Raw genomic sequence first — 11,062 nt, forward strand, 5'->3', positions numbered from 1 at the left:
GTACCGAAAGGCAAACTGTAGCTGGGCAGATGCAGGAAAACACTATGCGGCTGACTATACTAGGATGTTTCTACTGGATACACTTTATGGTGTTTTAGTCGGTGGGTAGAGAAATAAAATTTACTAAACACATTATGGAATGTATATTAATTTAAACACAGATGTTAATACGAGGAAGCAATACACGTCTGACTATAATAGGATGTTTCTACTTGATACACTTTATGGTTTTTCAGTTGGTGGGTAGAGAAATAAAAGTTCGTACAAAATTTACACACATAATGGAATGTATCTTAATGGAAACAGATGTTCAAACGAGTAAATAGTACACGTCTGACTATACGTGGATCATTTATACTGAACGCACTTTGTCTTATTAAATTCGAAGGACATAAGAAATTATTTGATACAGACTAAAAAATTAAAATACATGAGTAAATCTAATAATTCTGTTGTGAATTTTGCAGCTATTCAGATGCGAGGAAGCAGTATTTGTCTGACTATACTCGGATATTTTTACTTTTTATCTACATACGAAAAATGCTCAAATAGTGCGGAGAGCACTAAAATATAAATAGTAGCTACGTAGAAATAAAAGAATAATACTCGGCTACTCTTACTTAGCGTGGTTTGTAGTGTTATTGTTGATAGATGTCAAAATATGGTGTGATGCCAAAGTAGAATAAAAAGTGTCAAGGTACATGTAGTAGCTTTTTAAATACGAGGAAGCAGTTCGTGTTTGCCTATACATGGATATTACTACTTAATGCACATTGTGGTATGGTATGCATGATCGATATCAAAAGTAGCTTGACAAAAAGTATGTATCATAAGAGCGGAAATTCGAAACTATAGAAACTCAAATACGACGAAACAACACATGTCTGACTATTAACATGTATCACAGCTTTATTTTAATAAAATGTATCATAAAAATATACAGTATCTAAATACAAATAGTAAAGTTACATAGATCTGGGGAAGCAAGACGCGTCTGACCATACACGAATATTTCTACTTGACACCGTGTATGGCTCAACTCGCATTATTTCACGATCGGCTTGGAATTTGTTGACAGCCTACCACAATAAAGCTTCACTCTATACCTAAGACCCATTTGTTATCCACAATTAAATTTATCAAGCTCCTTTTTTTAACAAATGTCGATATTACCTTACTAGAATCCCAACATAATATATATTCTGATTATGCAACAGTGTTAACTATTTCTGCACCATGGAGGGGGATCTGTTTCTATGTTTATCCGTAGTATTCATAAACGACAACTCGAGGGGTTGTGGGAGTTAGTGAAACCACACAGCCACCCACAAGAGTGTACACACATGTAGGTGATTGTTTTCAAAACCATGACATTGCCAATTGAAAATCCAACGGATCGCTACGGTGATTTCGTCGCACGCGTGAATACTAATTTCAATTCCAGAAATGATTCCTACGTCCCCCAAAAAGGTCATCTGTGGAAAAACTCCCCAGGGCACGCATACATTTTTTATTACTTGGAACCAGCCCTCTGCTCCCAAAGCCAGCCGTGAAGTTTCCCCGAAAGACAACGAGAAACCCCACATGCATAAATAAGTGTACGCAAACGGCGACAACTCGTTCTCATGCATAAATAATCGATCGGCGATCGTTGTTTTTTTGTTCGGTGAAAGAAAAGAAGGGGACGAGTAAAAAGGGGATAGCCAACTGGGAAAAGAAAGGCGAAAACAAGAATTTCCTCGCTCCCTCTGCACTTTGCTCGAGTCGCTAACTGCCGCGGGCGAAACCTACTTTGTCGCCAATCTTATACAATAGATGGGAGTTTTCTTTCCTCTGTACCTCCTCCTCTTTGTTTTTCGAATCTTTTTCGAGCGCATGAATGAGTACGGAGACAAGCCGGCGGAAAAAGTCGAGTGCCCGTCGAGGTGTATTATTTATATTTTTCCTCGTTATGCGTCTGTTGAATTTTGTTACGGTAATTGGAGTGCCAATTTGAGAGACTTTCTTTATCGATTTGGCGTTGACATACATACATACGTGAAAGAGTCGTTACTTCTACTGAAATAATCATAATGAAAAAATTGTACCAGCGAGTAAGTTGTGGGGATTTAGTACTGTTATGCCGATTTGGGAAGCAAAAATTTAAACGAGCGTCTAATCAACGCAACATTGGTATTTTTCCTTGCAAAAAAAAAATCGTTCCAACTCATTATGATATACGCTTTAGCAGATCAATATGAGGAAGAGCAATACAACTTTTAGTCCAAATTCAAGAAAAAAATTCACCACTGCAACGAGGGGAAGACATGAGTCCTGGATAACTCTACCACCCTACCCTGTATTTTTTTTTATTTAAAAACAGCTGTAGAAGTGGCAAGCCGAGAAAAGTCCGCCACTTCGCAGAATAGACTTCTCGTGCCATATTCGCTCAGAGTCTCGTTGCTTCTTATTTTACTTTTCTGCGTCCAAAAGGTGCCAAGTCGAACGAGTCGAGGGGCTATTTTGGCAGACTCCAAACGATTGTAAAGTCGTAGTCGTCGTCGTCGAGGGGTTTGTGTACGCTATGTTTGCGTGAGAAAAATAGTAGCCAAGTAGGCCTCTTGGTTATCTGCTCTGGTAGAGCTCACTCCAAAAGGTGGGAAAAAAAGTGTGAAAATCCCCTTTTTTTGTTAACCGAGCACTTTCCGCTATTTACTAAAAAGGAATTGGATGTTTTGCATCACAAAAAATTTCTCATTGCGTTTAAAAGAGATTTATTTCCAGCTCTAAAACTTAAACTCGGTGAAAAAAAAAAAAAAAAAAATTGATTCATAAGATTGCGTTACACACAAACGAGCGCTGAATTGCGTTGCCTGTGAGTTCATTTAATTCCCTTTAAATTCCATGGTAGAACTCTACTCCCTCCCTCTCAGAGCTATCTACTTACGTGTCCCTTCTTCGTACTGCGCAGAGCAACCCCAACTCCTCGTGCCGTATCCTCTATGCTCCAGCACTTGACTTCTCATTTCCATCCCCAACACCTACCACACACGTAATTACCGGAACTGTTTATTCACCGACTAGAGTGCCATTGTGCACGAGCGCCTGCTCACAAGACTTTACTCTGAGCTCGGAGTAGAGGAGTAGAATCAGTGGCTTGTGCATGTAGGGGTCACCGTCCGAGGAGTCGTGATTATAAGTTATGTGGTGTGCCATTAAAAAACTAAATTGTTCCAATAGTTTCGTTGGATACCTGTTTTACAAATGGATCAGAGACTCTTGTCAAATTGATTGAATGTCACATTAAATAGACGCATCGGTCATCCGACCAATAAAATTCCAATTGGCAAAAACGACAAGTTAAATAAAAATAAGGAAGAAAAAAAAAGAAAATGATCGACTTCGCTCTTCGAAAAACGATAGTTCCTGATTGGTCGGTGGAGGAAGAAGTTGCGGAGAAAAATACCCCAGAGACTCCAAGGGCTCCCCCCCCCTCGATAATAAACGATCCATCCCGCTAAAGCCCCGCTAGCCATGTGGAACTTTTCTAAGCCCCGTCTTACCTCTCTTTCTTTTGCCTTCGTTTTCTCTTCCGTCTCGTTCATTCACGTGACTGCGTGATTAATGGGTATTCGTTCATACCACTCGCACAGCCGAGGATGATCATCAACGAATCCCCTTTAATTACTGCTCGTCGGCATTTAATATCCTCTGGGTAAGATTAAATGGATATTTAGTTCTCGGGTAATTGATTGAGCGTCTGCCAGTTGTCAGATAATTAAGTATTTTGTACAAAACTATTTCGCTGCTTGGAAATGCCCTTCCTCACACCTTTTTCTTTTCTCCCCTGCCGCGTTGGCTAAAACAAGTAGTTTTGTCAAAACTTCGTACGCAAACTGTAGGGTCGCAGCCCAAAACTTCCCCAAAGCTCGAAAGTTTGACGCGTGGAGGTTTAAACTCTGCGAGAGCAAACACCACCGAGTCCAGTTTATTTCAGCTCGTTTTTGCCCGAGTTCGGTAAATTTCACGAGGCCAAAAAGCGCAGAGGAGAATTTTCCTGATCGACATTTCAAGAGTATGGAAAAAGAACGGGGGCGAACACGAGGGCAATATTTACCAGCTCGTCAGAAGCCCCTGCCCGGCTCGTAGAGGCACTCGAGTCTCTTCACCGCCGAGGAGCGGAGAGGGCAAAGAAACTAGGGGCGAAGCGGCCGAGATGAAGATAGACGCGACGGCAGGCATCGGCTCAAGTTTCAGCGATTCGAAGCTCTTTTCCTCGCCCTCGAGTTTATCCGTTCCATCTATAAGTGGCTTTCTCGTGTCGCCACTCGCTGTTGCGCATCTCGAGACGTACGGACTCTCAAAACGTATAGGCTCGACTCTTTTTTATGGATAAACATCCAAGGGGGGGGGGGGAGAATGGAGGGCCGATCGCAACCGATACGATGCGGCTGTAGTCCCACGGAGGTATAGGTTTACGGGCTCGATTGAGGCGACTACGACATAATGAAGGTGCTCGAGCATTTGGCTTTGGTGTATTCACCGAGTCGAGTGCCTGTGTTCTCGCGAGCCCATTGTACCCGCGTCTCTTTGCACAAAAGTTTATTTCCCACATTGTGTGTACCACCTATTCCCCTGTGAGCTTGGACTGTATCACGTGTGCGTAGTGCAGGACCATTTACATGCTGGTAGGTACAGGAAGTTTCCAGGCCTACTTTATACATTGTTTTTGAGTCTAATTATCCCTCGTAAATATTTGCAGATCCAGTAAAGAACGGATGATGAAATGCTAAAAGAAAGTATTGATTTTTCTCGTTTAACTCTCCCAACTGCAGCTATACAGTCGAATACTCGTGGACTCATTGTTCACTTTGTAAAAATACCCAAATAGTATAACACTGATTTAATCGTCAACAAAACCATGAAGTTCCATCCTTGACGAGAAGTCTCTTCGCGAACTTATTCGGTACGTCTGGACACTCCTCCGTGATGTTTTAATGGTTACGAGCCATAAATCGCACGTCCACGTGATTACTTTTGGCTATAAAAATGCTCTCCACCTTGGAGCCACAGTTGGACGCCTCGTTAATAAACAACATTACCGTCTTCTGCACGGCAGCAAAGCTTTACCCCGCACTGTAGGAATGCTCTTTCGTCTTTTACGATTACATTTGTCCCGAAGAAAGATGGTCTCGTTTGCAGCCAAGCCATCTTCCATACGATTTTTGTACATTTGGAAAAAAAAAAAAAAAAAAAAAAAAAAAAAAAAAAATTGTATTTAAAACCTCCAGCAGGAAAAAAAAGATACGAAGCGACGTAGTCAAGTCAATTTACCTGAGCCGGTTGTCCCTTTGGCATCGTTTGTTCTCTCCACTCTCTGCTCTTTTTTCCGCCTCACCCCCTGGAAACCTGGTGTCGCATAATGTATACAATGACGTCATCCCCCCTGACGGAAGTGCGATGAATGCGCCTCGGGCTGAACGAGGGTTTCGCGCGAATTGAATGCTCGGCTGGTTGATGCGCGGAACGAGGGGAAAAACAAAGCGAGACTTTCTGCCGTTCATCGTGAGTGCTTGAAAGAACTCCAAATGGTAGATTTTAATCACGAGGAAGTGTAGCTGGTGGTTGCTCGGTTGGTAGAAGGTATCGAAAGTGGACGATTTCGTACCTCTACGGGGATCGAGTCTTTCACATCCCTATCTCATTGATGTGTGTACAGTGTATCCATACAGTGGTATCTGCTTCATTGATCGCGTGATATAAATAATCAACATCAAGCAATCGAATAAAGAACATTCGATTTTCTCAATCTATGGAAAATCAAGCTCGTGTCGGGGCACAATAAAAACACTCAATCGACTTTTTTTTACGGCCAAACGGGTCCATTTAGCTATCAAAGTAGGCGCAAACAATGCAAGCACTCGATGTAAAAAGAAAAGGAGAGAAAGAAGTGAAAAAGGAGGATAACGCGGCTAGTTGACCTTCTAAATATCTCGAGTCGTATCCAAAGGGTTCTTTGTGACCTATGCAGTGTGCACACAAGAGGCGTTGGCTTGCAGCCAGAAGACCCGAAGCAGACGCGCAAGATTAAGTCCCGTGATATAGGCCAAAGCGGCTGGTAATAGAAGCAATAGCGCCCCGCTCGATATGACACCGCCACATCGCCCAAAGTGTATACGTAAACGTCTGCCGGCCATCCGTCTTTTCGCTCCTCCCTCGTTCTCCGTATAATTGCCTCGCGGTGCGAATGGCCCGATCGTGCACCTTTCCTCGCTCGATGTGTATCGGAACGTTATTTGCGATAAGGGACACCGCGTCTGGTAATGAAAAGGTATCAGCGCTCATATATACTTTGCCTCTCTTTTACGCTGCTGCTGCACTGCTATCGAGTTAGAGGGTGGAATTTTGTTTTCCCGGCGAGCGTTGAAAGAATTTCCTGTAAAGGGCTTTCGGAGTGGATTGGCAATGCTGGGGCTCGAGTTTTCTAGGATAAGATTGGTGATTTACCAGGCGAGGATGGAAACTTCAGAATTGTTTCCATTACTCTTTTTTTTTCATAGATAAACTGGTGGCAAATACCAATAAAATATGATCGAGTTGGAATGATTATTTTTCTCGGAGTAAGTAGGAGACGAAGCCGCGAATTCGATCAAAACGGCATGAATTATGCAGTGCGCGTATAATCTACTTTATGAAATTTTCCCGGCCTCTATTTTTTTTTGTTCCCCTCCTCAACAGCGGAAACAAAAAAGGAAATCGGGTTAGCGAGCAAAGTGCACACTAGTCGGGAGTTGCAAAAAAAAATGTGTGCTCTCGATTCTTCGACCTCGAGTGTTTTCCGATGATAATAATGAAACGCGATCGAGAAGTTTCTCATTAAATAAAAGTACGCGGCTTGCGTAACCAAAGTCACGATGGTGTGTTATGAAAATCGCATCAAAATCGCCCGGAAACTATCGAGTGGAAGCTCTTACGAGTATTGAGTTCGAGGATGATGAAAAAAATGCTGCTCGTGATCGCACGCAAGTTTTATGGGACCGCATTTTGTTAAATTTCAAACGAGTAAACGCGTTTGTTGTTGGATCATAAATTTTTGTTTTCTCGTAGTGAAACTCACATGGAATACTTACTCCAAATAACAGGTCATCGAGTACCAAATCTACCCATCGGTAAATCGACCCCTTAAAAAATTTAAAACACCGAACGAGACGTATTTCATGGAGATGCTCCTTCGGATCGTCCGAATGGAAAATTTTAGAGTAGAAAAACAAAGTCGTAAACGTTTCACCCGAGCTTTAAACGAAAAAAGGGAGAAAAAAAGAAAAAGCGTGTTTCGCGAATCCATGCAAATTCCAGCTGTCTTGTAATCGGAAGCCGAAACTCATTAGGGAAAGAAAGAACGAGATCGAATTTCCGCTTCCACCTCCACTCACGGCCCAATGGAGAAGAGTTAATAGGTCCCGTCTGATGCATACCAGCACCAGCTGCCGAAATATCAAAGCCTTTGTTTTTCCTCTCTTCCCCACCGAATCCAATTGTTTTCGCGGTCACTAAGCCATACCTATAGGCGCAGTAGTCACAGTCAAGCTTTGGTCAGACGCGGTCGGGACGGATCTGATTTTTTCCGCCACTTTGTCTCTCCAAGTTTTAGATTTTTCTGCAAGAGACAGTCTCTTACGTCGGGGCTGCTGTTAAAAGAGCTTCTTTACGTCTTTTGCAGTATTCAAGTTTGGGATGAATAAAAAATAAAAAATTGCCAGAATAAAATTATCGGTACGAAAGTTAAAGTTGAAAAGTAGTAAACCCATGGAGAAAAACTGTTAAATCCGACAATGAAAACGAAATTAATCGCACAGCAAGAATGACGTCCAAACAGCCAAAAGTTCAAAGGGGGTCCCTCTTTCGCGCAGAGACAACACTCGGCCAAAGAGAAAGAGGATACAAGGGGGTGGTGTCCTCCTCCCCGGGCGCCCTATTGATTTTCTGGTGCGATACGGCAACCTCAAGGTGGAGCCAGCTTACCCTCCTCGACTCCTCGCACAACTATTTCATTCCCTCGTACGCGGTACTCTTCCTCCCCCCTGCTTGCACAAGTACACGCAGACACACGTGCAGCAAACATGGCTGCTGGTTCCGAGACACGCACACACGCGCGAGTCTTGGTAGTGAGGGGCGCTCGCGTAGCGCCTGATACTGCAGCGATACAGTAGTGCCGAGGTCGACGGGCCGCCCCGACCGTGACGCTAGCCTGCCCCGTGTGCTTGTTTTTATTTTTCCTTTTTTTCCCCCCGAGTGCGTCGTCTTGTGTGTTATCCTGTGCAAAAAGGATACGCAGCTTGCACGTGCTGGCGAGCCGCTACACCCAAGAACGACTCATCACCGCCAACGTAAGTATACTTTGATTTGTACTTGATAAATGCATGTAGACGTTTGTTGTTGCTGCCGCTGCCCAGGAGTTGAGGTTGGGGTGGCTGGTGGAGCACTGTTTCTGAATCTTTGGGTGAGGTTGGTGCGAAAGGAGTGGGGGCTAACTGACACTGCAGCACAAGTGCTGTCTGGTTTCGTATTTTCCACACGGCACTTTTCTCTTTTTCTTAAGCTTATAATAAGGGTAAGGATGCGTTGAGTGTTTCAAATCCTCGTATGGTTGTACTTGTGGCAGTGATCAAGGAATGGGGTTATGGGGATGACCAGATAGTTGTTTACCATCGATTTGCGCCTTTGGCTCGACTTTTTGCAAACAGGTGCGTTGAACTATCGTTGATTTATGGTTGTTTACAAATACATTTTTTTTTAATAAAAACTACCCGGAAAGTCTGAAATTCTGTCATCAAATTGGACTTTATTTTCATTATCAATGAAAAACGTGAGTTTAAGCTGTCAAAAGGATTTTTTTTTTCCAGAAATTTCGAGAGATGTCGCGTCCGATGTCACCGCAACAAAACAGTCGTTCCGCGTCGGCTTATCTTCATTGCGATCGCGTAACACGTCCGCGGTTGAACTTGGATCGCAATAACGAGATACTGATAGAAAGTGACAGTTTATACAGTTAACGAGTAACAGCCACGAAGCCAATTGAAAATAGAACGTCTCAAACGTGGTCACGGGTAAGATGTGGTCGGACCACGCCTCTGCTCGCTCGGTTTTAATTCAATTGATCCAACACTGCAAGCGCATTGATAGGATTGGAGCTGTAATCTGGTTAAAGGAATTGTTTTGCCGTCAAAACAGACAGTAAGTCTGCAACTGAGAAAGGAAATAATCGATGTATGACGAAAGATTGGAGCCCCCGATAAATTCACGGATAAAAGCAAAAAATCCCAAGTAATTAAAAAAAAACCTGCAGTCGAAAGCCATCCACTCGCTAGACAATTACCCGGTGGTCCACGTACCTACACGCATACGTAGTTCTTAAACGTGTGCGTATCGATTGCACGCGCTATTTTAATGCCGTTAATGACCACGCATCGGCTACGTGATGGTTTATTGCCGCAGCGGAGGTATAGTGTGAGCTGCCTCGCTGTTTTGTCCGCGCACACGAGGGTTCGGTTACACTTTGAAAAGCGATACAGTGGCCTTTGTTTGCGCGCTATCGTCAACACTGCTCTATTGGCCTCTCGTTTCAATTGCGTCGCTCTTGCATCTCGTGACATTTTGCCGTGGAATGACTTTGGGGTTGGACGAAGAAACATTGTTTTTGTTGATGAAACATTTATTGACGCGTCAAATGCGTCAATCTCTACTAGGGCAATCACTGTGTCCCAGTACGAGATCGGTGTAACTGCAGTGGATTTAGAAATAGTAGGTATAGCAGGAGGGCTCACGTGAAACGCCGCAGTGTCTACACTCGTCGCTCAATAAAGTGCAACGTAGCGCACGGTGTATGCTTGTCGATGCAACGATGCCTTATACAGTAAACACACGAAACATCGTACATTTGAATTATCAAGTTGTGAATTTTTTTTTTTTTTTTTTTTTTTTTTCAATTTGTCTTTAAAAACTTTGCTGTATTTGCCGATTAACACTTGAAGACGATGTGCTAGAGAGTTTTGTCATCAGTGCTTAATTGTATTATTTCACAACGCTTCAAGTGCATTTTGATGAAGTCGTAAGGTGATGGGAAAAAAATAATTGAATAGAGGCACTTAATATTTGGGTTTTAAGTGTACTTACATATGCTTTGTATAACAAAAATACTGCAGTTGTGAAAGTTAAAGAAAAAGAAAAAAAAAATTTCAGAATAAAACAGAAGACATAAAGTACGGAGCAATCGAGCGATATACATGACAAAGATAAAAAGCGTTTGGTGCTACGGGTACTGAGAAACATTATTTTACCCGATAAAAAAAATGCAATACCACTCCAGGTGAGGGGCATAGAAAACAGCAGCCCGTCCAAGCCCAAACCTCGATCCCCACGACTCTCGGACTGCACAAAACTCCGCATAACCGCGAAAGTGGAACGTCACGCGATCTCCTGCCCCTTTTTTTATTTATTCCTTACTTTTCTTGTTGCTCCCCAAGGTAATCGCGAAAAAAGCGGAGTAGCAAAAGGTGGCACGGAGACAGGTGGGTGAGCCGTTGGGATGCCGCTGCACCGACCACCACCACCACCACCACCCCTGTTATACGTGAATATTTCACGCGAGCGTAGAAAATCCAGGCCAAAAGGGGAAGAGCCGAGGCTCACCTGCCGTGGCCACCTGAGGTAACATCGTGCGGTCGATCGATCAGGAAATTTCTATGAACCACCACAGGTGAAGGAATAATGAATCCAGGATTGGTTTTGCATTTGATGTAGATTTTTTTTTTTCATTTTTGGGTCGACAGTAGTGATAGAAGCAATTGCAACAAGTAGAGAAATCCAAGTTTGGTCAGACATAAATACATTTTTGAACACTTTGATTATGGTCGGTATACATGTGTTTTTTAATTATTTTAGATATTGTAACGGTGATTTAAGTAGAAAGCTCCGAGTATAGTCAGACATCGGCAAACAGATATCTATTGATTATTTGACGGGGGAAAATCTACTGATGAAAGCTTAAAAATTTTAAGTTCCCCTAAAAATAAGAGAAGCTACT

The sequence above is a fragment of the Copidosoma floridanum genome, unplaced genomic scaffold (genome assembly GCF_036245765.1).
Source record: "Copidosoma floridanum isolate Cflo_tuat_1 unplaced genomic scaffold, Cflo_Japanese_pri ptg000007l, whole genome shotgun sequence".
Classification (NCBI taxonomy): Eukaryota; Metazoa; Arthropoda; class Insecta; order Hymenoptera; family Encyrtidae; genus Copidosoma; species Copidosoma floridanum.